General features: G+C 46.0%; 1 long non-coding RNA gene across 1 annotated transcript in view; it reads left to right on the top strand.

The window, feature by feature from the left end:
• LOC107322873 overlaps positions 1–16,994 on the top strand; it is a 36,732-nt gene extending 19,738 nt beyond the window's left edge. The window contains exon 11 of the long non-coding RNA XR_001559073.2: positions 16,642–16,994. This is a non-coding gene — a long non-coding RNA (uncharacterized LOC107322873). The remainder of the gene's footprint in view (positions 1–16,641) is intronic.
• Positions 16,995–18,057: the final 1,063 nt, after the last annotated feature.

Raw genomic sequence — 18,057 nt, 5'->3', positions numbered from 1 at the left:
ACATACAGAGTGACTGATGTGCTCCTGGGTCTTCCATGCAGGCGCAGAGCTGGGGTCAAGCTGGAATCCATCCTGGGTGTGAAGCTGGGCTGGGAGGTGGCTCTTCAATGGTTAAGGAAGAGCAACAGCCTTCCCAGTATGCAAGAGTGTTATATTCCTTATTATGGCTGTTAGAGAAGTTATAATTTAACTTGCACTTAACAACAAAAGAGAAAGCTCCCTAGAATGGAACTAGACTTGATCCTTTTTTCAGCACATTATTACTTGGAGCATATGGCTGCTTGCTACAGAGTGATAGAAATCCCCAGCAGAGTTAAGTAAGTGCTAAGTAGTATGCCTGGGGTAGAAGGCAACCAAGTCTCTTTTCAGAGAACCTTGGGTTCCCAGCAGGGCTGGGCATGGTGTGATCCTTCCCATCTGCAGGGTGATGGAAGAGATCCTCAGCGTGCACCAGGCTGCTGAGATATTGAATGCATGTGGAAATTCCCACCTGGTGGATACAGAACTAGAAGCTCCCATTTCATTTCTCTGCCATGGATTTCTGCTCCCCAGGGAAGTGTCTGAGAGCTGGGTTTATGCTGAGAGAAGGGGTAAAGAGTGGGAAGGTGAGTTACTTTGAAAGGGGCCTGGAGCTTGACCTAGCTCCAGTGCAGCCTCGGCTGGGTTTAGAAGTTTTACACTAGGATTTCTTGATGTTGGGGTCCTGTGGAGAGAAGGAGTAGCTCTGGTGCTGTGGTGAAGGAGAGCAGTTGTACATAGAGCATCTGTGCTTTGATCAAGAGGAGACCTGAGGGTGAGGATCCTCCTCCACAGCACCATGAAGGTGTTCCCCTTGGAGGCAGGCTGAGCTTGGATGGGTCTCTTTGCTCTTGCTGCATGGAACTGAGCCTGGATGGCTCAGTGTGCTCTAAGCTGTTCCCCCAGCAGCCCCCATCCCATCTCACCCTGCAAGGAACCCATCTGACAAAACAACTTGTCATGCTCGTTGCCTTCAAGATGTGTGCTCGTTCTTCTGTCAGCTTTCAGGCATATGCAAATGCAATTAATAAGTTCTAAATGAATCCTCAGCACACGCGGGAACAAAAAATAACAGCACCTTCTCCCACATCTCTCTGAGTCCCCGCTCCATGTAATGATGGTGCAGAATAATAGGGCTGTGAGGAAGCATTTGAAGTCCTGCTGACCAAGTAGCTTGGTGCTACTAATGCCAACATACCTGGCTGATAGCAGCAAGCAGTGGCTTGATTTTTCTTTTAGACTCAGCTAGAGCAAGATTAATGGAAAAATCAATGTGTGTGCTGTAAATTCTGTGTCGTTAATACATACAATATTTTAAAAGTACCAAATAATAGAAAAGCAAGTTGGGTAAAAAAGACAGTAATTGATGGATTGCCTTTGAGTTTTGTAGAGAGAATAATTGTGTGTGCGACTCTGAGATGAGGCACTTAGCAAGCTGACATCATGTTCTGCAACTCTCCCAACCATTTAAGTCATGAAAATCACTGTTTTCAATGTACCTGGAAAGCTGTACCAGAGAACAGAGCAGCACATTCATTCGAGTCTTGAAGGTGTGTTGTGCATGAGTTGTGACTGAAGAAGCTGCAGATGTGGCTGCTTATGAAATGCCAACCTGGTGTTTCATGGTGCTTTCTCTTGTGTTGGCTCTTTCCCATCACCACCAGGGTCCGCGAGGTGTAGGACTCCATCCTTAATAAGCAGGAAGTCATGCTGCCCTGCACTGAAGGAGGCATGGGCAGAGGTGCAGCTTGCTACATAATGAATACTTAAATTTCAGGAAGGTGTTCCCCCTGGAGGCTCAATGTAGTCTCTGAGTTAGTGTACAGAATACCATATTCATGATGTGTGGGGAAATTAGAGCTGTGACAGCCTGTGGAGCAAGGAGGTCTTTCAGGTGAAGATATAGCACTCAATTTCCACAACTTAAATGAGTTGCCGGATCTTCTGGGCAAAGAACTTGTTAACTCAAGGTACATGAACATCCCTCAGGAGGCACAGCTGTGTCCTGCTGGTCCTTCCTGTTGTATTAGGCCTAAGATGGGTGGCTCAGTGAGGTCCTGGCCAAAACCTCCACCCTGGGGAGAGGTGGGCTGAGTGATGGCAGCATGAGGGTCCTCCACCACAGCTGTACTCTCAGATCCATGTGCTGGTTGCAGTATTCAGTCCCCTGCAGGCGTTAGGATGAAGAGTATCTATTGCTGTGGTGTTAGCTTGCTTCCATAGACCAGGAGTGTGGGATGAAGGCCCAGCTGAAAACAGCACTCCAAAGAGCTGCTCCTAGGGGAAAAAAGAGTTAGGATGTGGACGTAGCTGCTCCTGGGAAGGCTGGTCTCTTCACTTGAGATTGATAACTTCACCTCAGCAAGTGTTATTAAACATAAAAATGCAAGGGTATAAACTCTAGCATAAACCCCAAAGATTTATGCTTGAGCTCTTCCATCCAGCCTTGGTATTTGTTTTACAGCTTACTTGAGGGGTTCAGTTATGTCTTAGGAGAGGCTGGGGGAAGGAAGCTGCCACTACATGACATGTGGTGCTTCAGGGAGGTGCAGAACCTTCTGGCTGCCAGAAGTGGGGAGGGTGGCAGTGACAGCAACACCCCCAGTGCAATTGGGGCAGTGAAGAGGTAGGGTTGGGAATGCACAGAGGGACAGGAATGCCCCGGCCACCTGGGTGCTTTGCTGGTTCAAGAATAGCCTCAACCACCACAGAAAAATCTTCTGTGAGTGCAGGGTGAGGGGCTGGGGACCCTGGGAGCATGGCCTCAAGGGGAACCCTCCTGCTGTCCCCTCTGCTGCGTTGTGTGTTGTTCTCACTTTCCCTTCCTCTGCTTCAAGAGGAAATCTTCAGTGCACCATCAATAGCCTTAAGCACAAACATGGCAAGTGGTGTGGTCAGCCTGACTGATAATGGAGGGGGGAAAAAGCCAAACAAATGTTCCAGCTAAAGGACTTTGTTACTGTCAGTCTGAACAGCAGCTGAGTTATGATCCATATCCACTGGTTTTCCACCCCTTTCATCCAACAGTAATTCTCCTGGGGTTAAAAAGGTGCTTGTTCCTGCTTTATACAAATCTACTTCTATCTTCTGCTTTTAAAAATATATATAATGGAAGAAGCGCACAGTAATTTATTGCAGCTGTTTCTGTCCTGTCACCAGGGAGATGCTGCAAGAAGAGCAAGAGCAGAGCCAAGAGAAAGTGGGAATGGGGGGAAAGACTGGGTGGGAGGCAGGGGCAAGGTCCCCCTCTGTATATGTATCCACACATGTATGCACAGACATGCCATGGATACGTTTATATTCGTGTGTCACAAGTTTATCTGTTTCTGTATGACTTACAAACTTAGAAATAGTATTTATTATTGCTGTTATTGCCTAGAACTTTTTCTTCCTTTGACTCCTGAGTAGCAAGGGAAAAAAAAAATCTATATTATTTCATGCTGTCTTGTACAAGATGTCGGTACACAGGTTAATGAAAAACAGGCATGAATTTGGATAGATGTATAAAGGTCCCTTGGGTGTTCAGTCATAAATCTTTGTAGCTGGCAGGCAGAGCAGACGTAAATAGGCCTGATATAACCAACTGTTTTACATACAAATGAATGCTTGCCTTTTATTTAGCTGACAATATTATTGTTTTGAATCTAGGAGGAATATTAAGTAAATTCTGCTGTGCTGTCTCCATTAGGTGTGATCCTTGATCTCCAAATTGACTGTAGTGCTGCCTTTGGGCTTTTTGTAGGGTTCTACAAAGAGGGTGTGTGGGTTATTCCCTGTAATGGAGCAACTGTCACTGAAATATCCTTGGTTCTTTAGGGAAAACTCTAAAGCTCCCCCAAGAGGTGGGGGAAAAGGAAACAGATTGGTGTAAGAGTGGCCCCATCTAATCATTAAGGGTTCTGCACAATGGGCTTCTACTCATTGCTGTATGCAATGCACCTGAGTGTCTTGGAGGGCTGGAGTGAGGATCCACTCCTTTCCAGACCTCATTTAAGGGTTGGCAGTGGAAATGAGGGTATCTTTTGCTGGAGATCCCTGCATACCTGAGGCCTTCCAAAGGTAAGCAGCTCTTTTTGTTCATTTCTGCACCTGTGGTTGTTACATTTGGGCTCATTCTCATTTGCTGCAGCCAAAGACTTTGCCACCCTGCTATTATCATGGTACTTTCCATCCCATTATAGCATTACATGCAGTAAGGCTTATTTAGCACAGCTTATTTTATGGAGGAACATCTATTGCCAAAATGAGTGAGAAACTGCTACTTTATTGGACTTGTATAGGCCGTTCTTCAAGTCCTTTGTCGTTGCGTAACCAGTGTTAAAATGACTGTAAGCCCTTCAGTGTATGGGATAGCTCACTGACTGCTGCTACAAACAGTACGTGGGGTGATGTAAACTTTAGTGTGATGTGGTCAGAGTTGAAGGGAGGATCTGGAGCAAACCAAGGAGCCGAGTGCAGTTTCCCCCAACCTGCAGGTTGTCTTCTGCCTACAGCAATATATGCAATGTTATTCAAACACCAAGATATACCTTTCAGATATCACAGTTCCAAAGGGAACCTCTGCAAGGGTTTGAGCATCCCGAGGAGAGCTTAAAATCTCAGTGCAGCGTTGGATGTGTGAGTTGTGTGCTGAGGGCTTTGGTGTGGAGAAAGGATTTTGTTCACCCTTCCAAGTTACTGCTCTGCTGGGTTAGAAAACAGAGCCCAGGTGGGCTGCCTGAGAGCACCTGAATCCTCTCTGCCCTGCAGCAACGCTGCCTCCCCACTGCCTGCAACTCTCCTGCTCATGTCTGTAGGTGGGCAGTGCTGTTTGCAGGAGAAACCCTCCCTGGTACTTTGGTATTTTTTAGCACCGTCAGATGCTGCCTTCCATTCTCTGAGCTTAGTTCAGGCTATTTCTTACCTCTCTGAGAGCACAGAGCAAAAAGCAGCGTGGTTACTTTGCTATGGGACCTCGGGGTTATTTCTGCTCTTGGCTCACTTGAGCCATGGAGACATGGCTATTGAAGGCTATATAGAGGAGGCTTCAATTCAAGGAAAGAAAGGTCTTTCAAAGAGGCAGAGCCAGCCAGCTTGAGAGATGGGCATTTCAGATGAGGAAGAAAAGACAGCATTTGAAAATGATCTCTTTGATTCTATATTAATTAGGAAAACTATGGTTCATAAAATAGTTATGGCAATGAGTGGTATTGTCAGAGCTGTGGGATTGTTCCCCCTTGTCCTACCACTATCATAATCCATGTATATAAACCCCCCTGCTTTAAATACTGGAAGACCACAGTGAGGTCTCCCCAGAGCCCTTCTCCAGACCCACTGCACTGGGGACCTCTGTGCTCCTGGTACAACGCTACCAGCTTCCCAGGGTGGTGTACCTGTGCAAGCTGGAAACTTCACAAAGCAGCGTTGTTGAGCATGCCATGAGGGGTCAGTGGCAACAGCCTATTCCCTTGTTCTACTTGTTATCCATAAATAAGGAAAACCCAACAGAGGACGGTGCTGTTGATGTGCAGTAAGGATTTGCATGGCTTTTGTTTGCAGCTCCAAAACCAGGGATGGGGCAGGCTAAGGGAGCTGTGCAGGAGCAGCCTGTAGCAGTGCCTGGTGAGGCTGTTAGCTGTAGTGCTGCCTATTCCTCTTTCATTTGCATTTAATGTGCTATGGCTGAGTAGAGATGCAGGGCTGTGTAATGAGCACAGACTGCAATCTGTTTATACAGCAAATAGGAGTAATATGTTTTTCTTTTCACATAGTGTCCTGTAGCCCATTGAGAGCTCTGGGTGGGATGCTCTGGGACTTGGTATTCCATTTATGTCTTCTGTGGATGCTGTTTGCGTCTATGGTGACGCTGATGGTGTTTTAAGCCCTGGGTTTTGTGCTGATTTCTTGTGGTAACTTTCCACTGGTGCCCAAATCCCAGCTCCTGGGTGTGCAGAGGGATGTTGGAGCCCTGCTGCTGCTGAACAGCTATTGATGAAGATATCAGGATGTGCCTGTTCCTCACCCCAAGAGAACTGCAGCTCATCCCTTGGGGAACAGGGCTGATCTCTATGCATTGAGGTGTTGCCTTCACTCCAAGGGCTGTTGGTGCTGCTGTGGGCAGAGGGGCTGAGCCAAGCAGTGGGGGAGGATTGTCTTAAAGCCAGCAACAGGATGGTGACAAAAAAGCTGGGACTTAAAAAGTTGTTATTGATTTGGCTTATTCCTGTGGTCCTGTACTATAATAATGCATTAAAGGAGTGCTTGTGGATTTTTGGATGAAGGCAAAGCTTTATCTCCTGGTGCCCAAGAGGTGATACAAGCTGTGTTCAGCTTTGAAACATTGGTCATGGTTATAGCACAAAACATGGGACTGTCACCCAACACCAGTGCTCTCTGCAGACTGGGTTGGGCACAAATAAGCTGCTGCCTGGTCCCTGGGGTCTGTCTGCTCTCATCTCTGTGGGCTGATGGTTGGACTGGATGAGATGAGATGATCTCAGTGATCTTTCACAAGCTTAATGATTTTATGATCCTGGTCTAATGTGCTGGGTGAGCACCAGAGCTGTCCTGATGGAGGTGTTGTCTCTTGTCCTGAGAGCCCCATGTATGTTCTGTCTGCAAAAAGATCTCAATAGGAGATGGGGCGGATTAAAATAGGTGGCTTTAAAGCAATCAGATTTCTTTTTCTTTTAAATCATAATAAAAACCAACCAACCCCAATCTTTCCAAACCAGGAAAGTGGGTTTTTCTTTTGCAGTCTCTGCATGAAACACTGATGCAAGAGGGTTTTACCTCTATATGCTCTAACGTGTTGGTAGATTTGGCCCCAGTTAGTGGAAATAATCACTTCAATTTTAGTGAGTGCATATAATTCTTCTTTTGTATGGTAAATCAGATTTAAATGCGAAGCATGTTTTAATACAAATATTTTTATTACCTAGCACACACAGAGAGCCTCTAATAGAAAGCTCTGTGAAATGCTGATTTGTGCATTTGCATTCATTTCCAGTTTTGGTCCAAATAGATTGACATGAGGAAAAAATAAACAATTTAGTGAATAAAGACATCCTTTTAGTATTGTTTATCATTGCAAAAGGAGGGGGGGGGAGGGGAAGTAAGAGTTCAGGCTGCAGGAATGAAGGTATCTGTGCTTGTGTTAATGCATGTGGGTGCAGCATGTGATGCTGGCTAAGGAGGAAGCAGTGAATGGTGTCTAAGGGTGAGATCTAATGGCAGTGCTGTAGGAACTGCAGTGCAGAATCAGTCTCTCTCCTCCCTTCCTGGAATGGGTTGTCCAAGGAGGCCGTGGATGCCCCATCCCTGCAGGCATTCAAGGCCAGGCTGGATGTGGCTCTGGGCAGCCTGGTCTGGTGGTTGGTGACCCTGCATATAGCAGAGGGGTTTGAAACTGGATGATCATTGTGGTCCTTTTCAACCCAGGCCATTCTATGATTCTTCCTCTCTCTTCAGCAGCTGTTTTTGGAGGTTCCCCCTCCTGTGCTGACAACTCGATCCCAGAAAAATTGCATCCACCCAACTTGGTGCCCATGAAATGCTATGTTTAATAAAACTTGTTGCACATCAATGATTCAGTTGCTTGTGATAACATATAAAAATCTTCTGAAAGTACTGCAAACTTGGCCTGGTGTTCCTGGCAATTAAAAATGGATGAAATGGAGAAGTATGGAGTCAGTTGTTACTCTAGTTCAGGTTTTCACTGTATCTAGAACAGGAGCTATCAATTTCGAAATGCTATAAAAGCGTAGCGAGATTGCACTGTTTTAAATATGTCTGATATATTGTCCTATATGCATTAATTATTAACAAACAACACAGCCAACAGGAGTCTAAATTGTATCTTACATGAGCTCCAGGCAGTTTGTTATACAAGGAGCTGAGAAAGCTGTAGGAGAATGGAGACAAACCTGTTTAGTACTGTCTTCTTTAGGCACCATAATGATTCTCTCCATATAGTAGAACACTCCATAGAGAATTAAACTCTGTGTTCTCAGAGCCAATGCTTTCTCGAGTTGCTGTGAGTGATGCGTGTGGCTGTTCCTCCAAGACTCTTTTTTTCCTTCTTCCATTGAAAAGTTATTAAAAAGTAAAAATTAAGGAGCATCTTCTTGGTTGGCTGGGCAGCCAGGCAGCAGCAGGGTGCAGGGATGGAGGTTGGGCATCCTCCTTGAACAAGGGGTTCTGGTGCTCCGCTGCCCTGCAAATTCAACAGGCTTTATTGATGTGTACCCTGAATGCATGCGGCTACAATTGAGTCATGAACTCCTGCTTATTAAGATGTGTTTGAGTGTTCATCATCTCCAATGTACTCATGGCTTTGCCCCAGATAAAGTCATCTCCAAACTTGGTATCACCCCATATCAAATAGTGAAAATAATGGATAATATTGGCCCAGGACAAATAATTACCCAGTGTACACTGATATATCCAACAGCACTACTTGTCTTCTCTGTGAGCCCTGCTGCCTTGTCATAGAAAAAACACCTGAAGGACTTGACATGATTTGTTCTTGACAAATCCATGTTGGCCGTTCCTTGCTGCCTGGTTACCTTTCAGGTGCTTGCAAAGCATTTGTTTGATGATTTGTTCCAATATTTTTTCTGGGAATTGAAGCAAGTTGACTGGCCTGTAATTCCTTGCTAGGTTTGCTGTTCTCCATTCTTCTGGGACCAACTGCAGTCCCTGAGTTTTCAATGATGAGTGCTAACAGCCCTGAGGTTGCCTCTGCCACCTCTAAGTACCTGACAGTGAATCTCTGCAGACCCAGCTGATTTGCAAACATGTAATTTACATAAATATCTTCCAAATTATTGCTTCTCCCCTGTAGTCAGAATTCTAGCCTTTTTCTTACCAGCAGCAATGGAAGTATCAGTACAAATGAACCAGTCACTTTTCACAGGGGCTCATTATGAGCCTTTGCTCTGGCAGTTGATAGCTCAGCTCTGCTGAGTTATGGAGGAACTCCTCCCTTTGCCAGTGTCTTATTACTAACATGACTTATTTTTTGTAATTACTATTATTTAGGTTCCTTACAAGCTCTATAGCAATATAAATCCTGACTTGACTATTTTCTTTTTCACAAATGCGTGTCTTAATCTTTTATATGATCCTTAACCCTCTGAATCAGTTTCTACAGCCTATGTTCATTGTTTGTAGAATGGCTGGGATTAGAAGGGACCTTTAAGAGCACTGAACTCCAACCCCTGCTGTAGGCTGGTTGCACCCCCAGCTCTGGCTGCCTGGGGTCCCATCCAACCCAGCCTTGAGCACCTCTAGGGATGGGGCACCTAAAGCTCTGGGCAGCAGTGCCAGGGCCTTATTGCCTCTGAATAAAGAATTTCTCCCTAGCATCTACGCTGAATTTCACATCTTTACATTTAGAGATATTCCCCCATGTGCTGCAGGCTCACATCCAGCTTTTGTCCACCTGAATCCTCAGGTCCTTTTCCGCTGCTCTCAGTGAGTCTGTGACTATTCAACTACTTCCTTATTCACTGAATAGGGCTTTATATCTATACATCTCTCCAATTTAGTGGTAAGAATGAGACATTGAGCCGTATCAAAGGCCTATCATTTTCTAACACCGTGTTAATAGTGAAGAGCAGATTTCACTGATAATGGTATACTATGACAATCTGTTAAACAAATCATGGTAATGTTTTTCTTGCATTAGGGCTGGCTGGGATCTGGCTTGCTGAACAACACCTTGGATTATTCCCATGTTTCAAAATGTTTCCCATTTAGTTTGCAGTGAAATGGTTTGACAGTTCTCAAGTAGGCAACGCTTTGATCAGCGTGCCAGCTTGCTTCAAGTTGCTTCATTGGAACAAACAGGAGATGTTTTGTTCTGGAGAGGTATTTGGTATCTGCTGTCCTGTGTATTTTAGCAATAAATAAGTAAAAAGCCAAGAACGTTTCAAGTCATACGTTCTGTCATGGTCGAACTTGTCAGTCAAAGTAACATTATTATAAGGCATGGTGGGCATGTCAAACACTGGGAGAACACAAACAGAGCTGTAGGACAGATGACAGTGGAAACTCTGCAATTCTGAAATGAAGTTTTTAACAGAAAACTTGAGACAAAATGTCACCGTGTCATTTCGTGATTTCTTAATGGCAATTGGCACAAAGGAACGTTTTTCTTTACCTCTGTGTTTCGCAGTTGCTATGCATTCCAGGCATCCACTGGACCCATCAAGTCCCTGCCCCATCCTGGCCCCTTGTGCCACACCGCAGGCTGTTGCTCTGCTGTTTGATGAAGTCATGCTTTTCTGCATGTGCAGCATGCAGTAATTGTATTGATTTGACAATCTGAGTTCTCAGAGAAAAAGGCAGTATTTGGAAGTTGACTGGATTCGAATGACAGGTTTTGATATTTTTAGTTTGAAATAACCTTTTATTTCAAAATACAGAAAAGCAAGAGGGAGGAGTAGTTGAGAGCCCAAACTGAAGAGAAACATGTCAGTTGACACAAGATTTCTTTTCTTCCCTTCAGAAAGGTATTTCACCATTTAACAAAGGAAAGTAAAAAAGATTCTGAGTTTACACCTAGGACAAAAATCCTGACTCTGTGGGGGATGGCCGGCTCTATGCAGGGCATCAACCAAGAGCTGCAGGTAAAAAGGGAAGGGTTATTTCTGTGATGCACACCCTTCCTTCCCTTTGCTTTTCATGTATCCTCTGCTTTTCATGGAGAGGGTTTGCTCTGGGAAGCCATTGGGGCAGGATTGGAGTGGTGGTGACCTGGTGGTATCACTGAGCTCTCCAGCTGGTGCTGGCTGCATTACAGCAGCATCCAGCTTTTAAGGCTTGGCATGCAGGGAAGCATCCTGGGGGTCACATGAGAATAGAGATGCAGTGATGAATGTGTGTGTAGGCACTTGTCTTGTGGATGGCATTGAGCTGCTGGGTGTGGGCCATGTTACAGTGACACAGTTGGAAAGGTTTGGGTCTGGGCATGGCTGCTGGAAGCTTTCACAGGACCCATCCTGAGCTTGCAGGTTGGATCCTCTGTCAGCAGGACAACAACAAATATACTTCTGAGTAATGCCCAGCTTCTTGTTTATATTCAGAATCCAAGCTGAACAAATACAGAACCCTAATCTCCTTGGTGCAGTGATGTCCTCATTAGGATTGGGTGATCAGTGCAAAGAAGTTTCCATTTGTATTGCAGCCAGGCTCCTGTATGGGAGCTTTTGAGTCCTGTCCAGAACCACTGATTGAGCACCTGGGATTGGACCTGGTCAGCCCTGGGAGCGCAGCTGGAGGCAATTTAGCTGTGTGACCAGAAGGGGTGGAACCTGAGCAACTGGAGCCCCAAAGCAGGAAATACATATCCATGCAAGCAGCATCAAGGCGCTGGGAGCTGATGTGTGGCTCCACGTGCTGGTACAGATCCTCCTGCATTTGTTCCCTGCTGCCTTTTGCTTGGTGAAAGGCACTGAGCTGGTTTATGGGGCTGGGAGAGGCTGCCCACAACAAAGAAACCAGCCCCTCTTCCTGACCTATCTGGGAGCATGTTGTCACATCGAATCTGTTTCAGTTACAGTTTCACTGCTGCCCTTAACGTTCTTGTATTATTTCCAAACTGGAAAGTGTAACAGAGGGGTAAGATAAAGTCTGAAATTCATTGAAAGCTTTTATTTTTGGTTCTGTGGGTATCTAACATACTGCCTCACCTTGGTATTGTGTTCTCAGTGGCTACATGTAATCCTAATTCTGCCCGTACCTCTGCTCCCAGTTCTGCCTTTCAAGCTCATCTCGCATAGAAGATTAAAAAAATCACCCAGATTTCATTTTTAATCTCCCTTTCACTTCAGACAATTTATCCTTTTTGTGATACTTAATTACCCGACCTCTTTCAGATAACCACGCAATGTGAGTGCGGGTGTGTGTGCGTTACATCTGTGATCGCAAACAGAATATCTGATCCCCACGGAACGATCCATTGGGGAATGAGGGTAATTAGTCTCTAACAAATACAAATTTGGAAACATCTGTGCAGATTTAAGCTTAGGGAATAGGACTGGGGAGAGGGTTTCAGCCACAGGAAGACAGTACGAAGGCAGAGCTGAAGGTAGCAGGCAAATACCGCAATTAAATTAGTCAGCTTGAGGAAATTAAATCAAGGGAAATTGGAGTGTGTCATATTTTTCGATCTGGGTTTCTGGCTGTTAGGAGATTTTGAAGAGATGCAGTGAAGAAAATAGAAGCTAATAAGTTTTCTTTTTTTCCGAGTGACTCAGAGGAGGGTTGGATAAAGCCCTTTCTCATTTGGTGATAATGAATGTGACTCCCATGGCAAAGGGAAGCGCAGTGATTACTCACCAGTCAGCTCAACTTTCACAGCAGATTTTCGGACAGCTTCTCATGGTTTCAGCCTGCACAGCAGCATCCTGCCCACGGGGAAATCTCTGCCCCACAAAGCTGGGTGCAAACGTCTGAAAGGGGTGGGTGAGTTTTGCTGGAAGGGGCACAGGTGGGGATGACCATTGGTTGACAGGCACAGGCTGGGGAGCTGATGTGCAGGGTCTTACACACTTGAAGAGAGAGCACTACTCTTACTTGTAGGGGATTTGGGTCAAGCTCTGTTCCTTGTATCAGCATTATTGTTTGCCATAGTCAGCACTGGGAGAAAGTAGTTCAGTGCGTGGTTAGTTTAATGAGTGGTTAGGTAAGGATAGATGGGAACAGATGCTGAAGAGCACTCACAAAAAAAGGGACGCTTCCAAATTGTGAATTTGTGGATTTAAGTATTCTTTTGATAAAAGTTGCATAAGATGCTATGAGTGCCCTTATAGCAGTGCCTACAGAGCCAGAACTAAGTCATATAGTCAAAGGTGACTGTAAAACAAAGACCCTTTGCTACAGATTTCTGCTTTTTGATATGACTGAGGCTTCTCCCAGTCCGGAGCAGTATCAGTTTGGGCACAGTCTGGTGTTCTCTTGCAAGTTAAGAGGACCACGGGCTGTTGTTATAACCCACAGCTCCTGAGTTCTTCAGGGAATGGAGCATACATCTGTAGCAGTGCCATTCATTTCTCTGCTGCCGTACAGCCCCACGGCCCCAGCAAATTTCAATTCAGCAGTGAGTCAAGAGGAGGCCAAAGGCCTTTGCACAAAGCAGATGAGTTATGGCTTCATTTTTCATGATTACTCAGATAGACAGAGCCACGCTGACAGTTAATATAGAAAATGGGACTTGTCTTCTTCCATGGAGAGAGCAGAGTCTGAGGAAGGATGTGCTATAGGGACATGGGCAAACTCAGCGATGCAGCAGATTTTCCTGCTGCTGTGCTCTTCCTGAGCCTCATTTCTTCCTCTTCCTTCCGAAGTCTCTCCTTGCTCAGGAATGATTGGGGGAGGAAACCCAGTGATGTGCATTGAACTGCATCATACATCCAAAGATGCACAGAAGGCATGCAAACATGGCATGCATCTACTCTAAAACTGCAAAAGGTGTTGAGGTTGGAAAATGTGCAGAGTCCCATTGAGTTTCCTGCTGGGCAGGATGAGGAGAAGTGGAATGAAAACAAAGGCTCAATGCTGCCTTCTCCTGAGCACCCAAGGGTGGCATCCAAGAGCTGCAGGAAAACACTGAGCCTTGCTTGCTGTGCTTGCCTTGTGCAAGAGGGGGAGAGCAATGCACAAAGGTGATCAGCCAGATTGCCAAGGAGGCTGGTACTCCCAGGAGCACTTTGCTTGTTTCTTTTGTTGTTGGTTTTAAAACCTGCTCGTGATGTGAAAGGAAAAGCTTTCAAGGCTGCATGCCCACAAGAGGACACTTGCTTTCCTCAGGTGAAGCCTGTGTTAATGTTGAGTTTTCAACGTTGATTTTCTTCACTTATTGCCCTGACCTGGGGGTGCAGAAACAGCTGTTGTGTAGTTTTTGCACTCTGGAGCAATTTTGCTTCTGAAAACAATAAGCAGGAAGAAACCAGAATTTCAAAAAGACTAACTCAGTCTCTCAGACCTGCTCTTAGAAAACACCATAGTCCCAAAGGAGTCAGCAAAACCTTTCCAAACTAAGCCATGGCTTTGCCCAGGAGCCAGGTGTCATTGCCTTAAAAAGCCTCAAAAGATGATTATCTTCCTGTTCCCGGCTGTGCTTGCAGGTGGAGTGAGCAGACCTGGATCCCTTCCTAAACCTGCAGCTCCCTCCCCAGCTCTTGCTGGCATCATTTGGCCCTTCCTGAGTCCTTGCAGGCAGGTGCCTGTGTGGAATTGATCTTTGTATCTCTTACATGCTAACAACTTCTAGCAGAAGAAGTTAATAAATGTGAGTGGGGTCACTGTGGAACTAAGTAAGGGGCTAAGTTTGTTTCCATGCTGCCTCAGTGATTTAATGTTAATACACGCCATGAAATTATTTATTTCTATCAGCACTTTTTGCATCTCAGGTGCTTATTTCAGGCTCCTAACAAGCTCCTTTAACCAAATGAATCATGTACTGTCAGCAGGATTCCCCCAGGGTGTGGAGAGGATGAGGTACCACATTGAGATGGGTCTGTCCCCAGGCATGCTGTGATTGATTTGTTCAGTGCTGGGGCAAGCAGCATCCCTGTGCTGCAGGCCATGGCAAATGATGTCAGGCTCAATGCATTGCATGATGGTAGTGCAAAGCTCACGGCTGCTCAAAGAGAAGGCTGGGATGTGATGGTCTCCTGGGAAATGCTGGTGTTTGGGTGTATTTGGTTGGGTTTCTCCCTGTAGGTTGAACATGAGGAGGTTTTCCTGTGGGCTTCTGAAGTTCTGCAAATGGCTTTGTTGGTTTGGACCTGACTGTCTTGGTTAGAAGAAAGCTAATGTTCAGCGAGTGCTGCATGAAGCAGACGGAAGCAGGATAATTCCCTTATGAGGGAGTGGACCTAAAGGAAACCAAAGGCACTTAAATAGAGGGAAAAACAGGCACTTAAATGGGGAAAGGAATCCTACCTTGATTGCTGGGAGCCTTTAGGGTGTGTGGCCCTTTGTGAGGATGGTTTTGTGCACTGGAGCACCGGAGCTGGCTGTGGTTGGCATGGCTGCAGGGAGGTTTTGTGCTGAGAACTGCTCAGTCCTGCTGTGAAAGAAGAAAATGTTGCCTGTTGCTGTTCTTCTCTTGTTTCCTGGTCGTTGGTAACTCAAAGTATGGGGGAGCAGCAGGAAGAGCACAGCGTGGTTCCCATCTCCTCTGCTTACAATGTCATTTCTTTGTGAATGTTTGCAAGCAAAAATAGAAGAATAAATAGATGTTGAAGCAAATCCTAGATATGATCTGTAATTAGATTAAGACTCACAGTTATGGAATAATAAATTATCTAAGTACTACAGTTCAGCTCCATAACGCTTTTAAGATTGATTTTTGCCCAGGGCCCTGGGAAAGTAACTTCAGCAAAACTTAGAGATTAAGTCTGATTATTATGTGAAAACACTTTTTAAATGCCCCTTCAAGGCACATGAGGAGCTCTTTATGGCCCTGTTAAAAAGCAAAGCTCTGAGCAACTTTGGCAGTGGCAATAGGGCTTGCAGATATATGGCCAAGCGTCCATGTTATTTCCAAATGTTATTAACCTAAGCCAAATGATCCAGTCATAGAGTCATTAAGGCTGGAAAAGATGGCTAAGATCACCAAGTCCAACCATCAACCCATCCCACCATGCCCAGTAACTGCGTCCCTCAGTGCCACAATCCTTCTTTCTCCTTGGGCAGAGATAATGCATTTTTCCTTAGCTATGCATAACTCCAGCCCCCCACAAGGTTTTCTTCCCCACCATCAATGACTTTTGCTCTGCTCTGAGACAGGGATGTGCTGGCCGTGCATTTCCAGCCTAGGCATGATGGAGGTCATATCTGGCTGCAGCTCATAACACCCATAACTCAGGGCTCTTGTGCTTGCAGCAGGAGTTAACAAGTCAAATGCTGACCAGAAGACGTGGCAGTGAGGTGACTTTTTACTTTCAACCTTTCTATATGGAAACACATGCCCTGGTGTTTCAAGTATGATGACTGTCTGCATTCCTGCCACTACATTACCTCTGCAACTCAGAAGTGATTTGCAGCATCATTCAGCCTGCTAATTCTACCAGGATGAGCCTTGCAGGGCCCCTTGGCTCATGGTGAGGTTTTGTTTCATAGAATGCTTTAGCTTGGAAAGGACCTTAAAGATTATTTAGTTCCAGCCCCCTACCATGGGGGTTGCCAACCAGTACATCAGGCTGCCCAGGGCTCCATCAGCCCTTTACAGTATCACCTGGCTGCATATTTGATGACCCAACCATGGCAGGTGAGAGCTCCTGGTTCTCAGATGGGAGCTCAGACCCCATTGGGTAACTTCATCCACCTCACGTAGCAATTCCATACTGCTGCAACCTGGGCTGGGATGCTGCCTGCTTGGGCTCTCCCAACTCCAGGTGGGAGGCTATAGGGATTTGATGCTGAGAGGACTGAATTACTTCTGATTCCCCTGGGACATCAATCTCTTTTTGTCTTTATGGTTGTGGGCAATAGAAATATGTGCCTGGCTCATAGGGGTGTTAGCAAGCAGCAATTAGGCAGTGTTTGTACATGGCTCTGAGAGCATGGTGCTATTATATCTCACCTGTGGTGTAGTTAACAATCCATACACTTTTTTTCTCTGCTTCACAGCACACTGCAAGCAGCGTTTAGGAAGGATTCACTTTCTGCCACATAGGAGCATTTGGAAGCCATTATTATTAAATTAATCTAGGTGGCTTGACAAGACCATTGTGCAGCGTGCTGGCCTCTTACCTCTGGACATGCAAGAACACTCCGTCTCATAAAAGCACACATTGCTCCCCATTCATCTTCACTGTGAGGTTCTTGGGGCGTGCTGCTGTCCAAGGAAAGTGATGGGAGCAACGTGGGGCAGAATGTGGGGATTCACTGGATCCCCTGGTGGGATTATTCAGCACTCCCCCTTATGGGGACTGCCAGCCCTGCCTCAAACCCGGGTGCTGGTGACACGTGCAGTGGTGTGACAGCAGGATGCAGCTCGTTAATTGCTCGTCAGCCTTCGTTGCCTGCCTCGCTGCTGTTGCATGTGGGGGAAGGACAAATTGCTCCTTCTGTGAGCGTTAAATATTTTATTTTGCGCCCTTCCTCTAATCAGCTGCTTTATCTCAGCTGTATATTAAAAGCAAAGTCATATAAAAAAAGGATTTTAATAAAAGTAACCTCCTTAAATTGTGTAATTGTCACTTTCCCAGGACATTAGGGAATCTGTAAGGGGGGAAAAATATGTACAGAGTAGATTTTGGTGCATTGATAATTTATTATCTAATAATCTCTCCTCTCCCTTGCTATTCCTGGCTTTCTCATTACCCGTACAGCAGCAGCACACCCTGTTGCTGGCTGTGGATCGCTGTGCTCCTGCAGAGCTCGATCAGCTCCATGCTGGAGGTGGCAGCAGGGCTGCAGGCACAGCTGGGACCTGAGGCTGTTGCACTGCTCAGTGCACTGATTTCTCTGCTGGTTCTGGGCTGACCTCGAGGAGCATCTCCAGTAGAGGTGCCAGCGTCCTGCCCAGCTGGCCATGTGATTCTCAGACTCAAAGCAGAGTTGAGGCTCAGCCCACACTGATAGGCAATATGTTGGTCACCCCCGCTCGTGGGGCTGTATGTAGTGGGGTCTGGCCGCCATCTGTAGCTTCTCTTCTGTGCCTGGTCCTCACAGTGTGGCTTGGATAGTGATTTGCAGCCTTGGAATGGAGCACATCCAAATGCAGATCAGGCCTGTTTTCACCTTTGCGTCCCTTGATTGTCAAAGCCTGTGGGGCTGCTGGAAAGGTGAAAGATGACAGCGATCCTCAGGGGTCCATCCTCATATCCCAGGGCCATGTCTACACTGCGAGGTAGCACTGCTTGGACCTCCTTCAGTGTGATTTATGATATAGCACACCTAGTGAGGATGTCTCTCACCTGGTGCCAAGGGCAGCTGTGGGTGTAAGCAGTGTGTGGTTCTTCAAGTGTTCCATTCCCTTCTCCAGCTCCCCCAGCTTGGCATTAGCGGGGTGGAAAAACTTAGGAGAGCAGATCCAAGTGC

This window comes from Coturnix japonica, chromosome 20, assembly GCF_001577835.2.
Source record: "Coturnix japonica isolate 7356 chromosome 20, Coturnix japonica 2.1, whole genome shotgun sequence".
NCBI classification, from domain to species: Eukaryota; Metazoa; Chordata; class Aves; order Galliformes; family Phasianidae; genus Coturnix; species Coturnix japonica.
The sequence above is the reverse complement of the archived record's forward strand: the minus strand, read 5'-3'. Positions and strand labels throughout refer to the sequence as shown.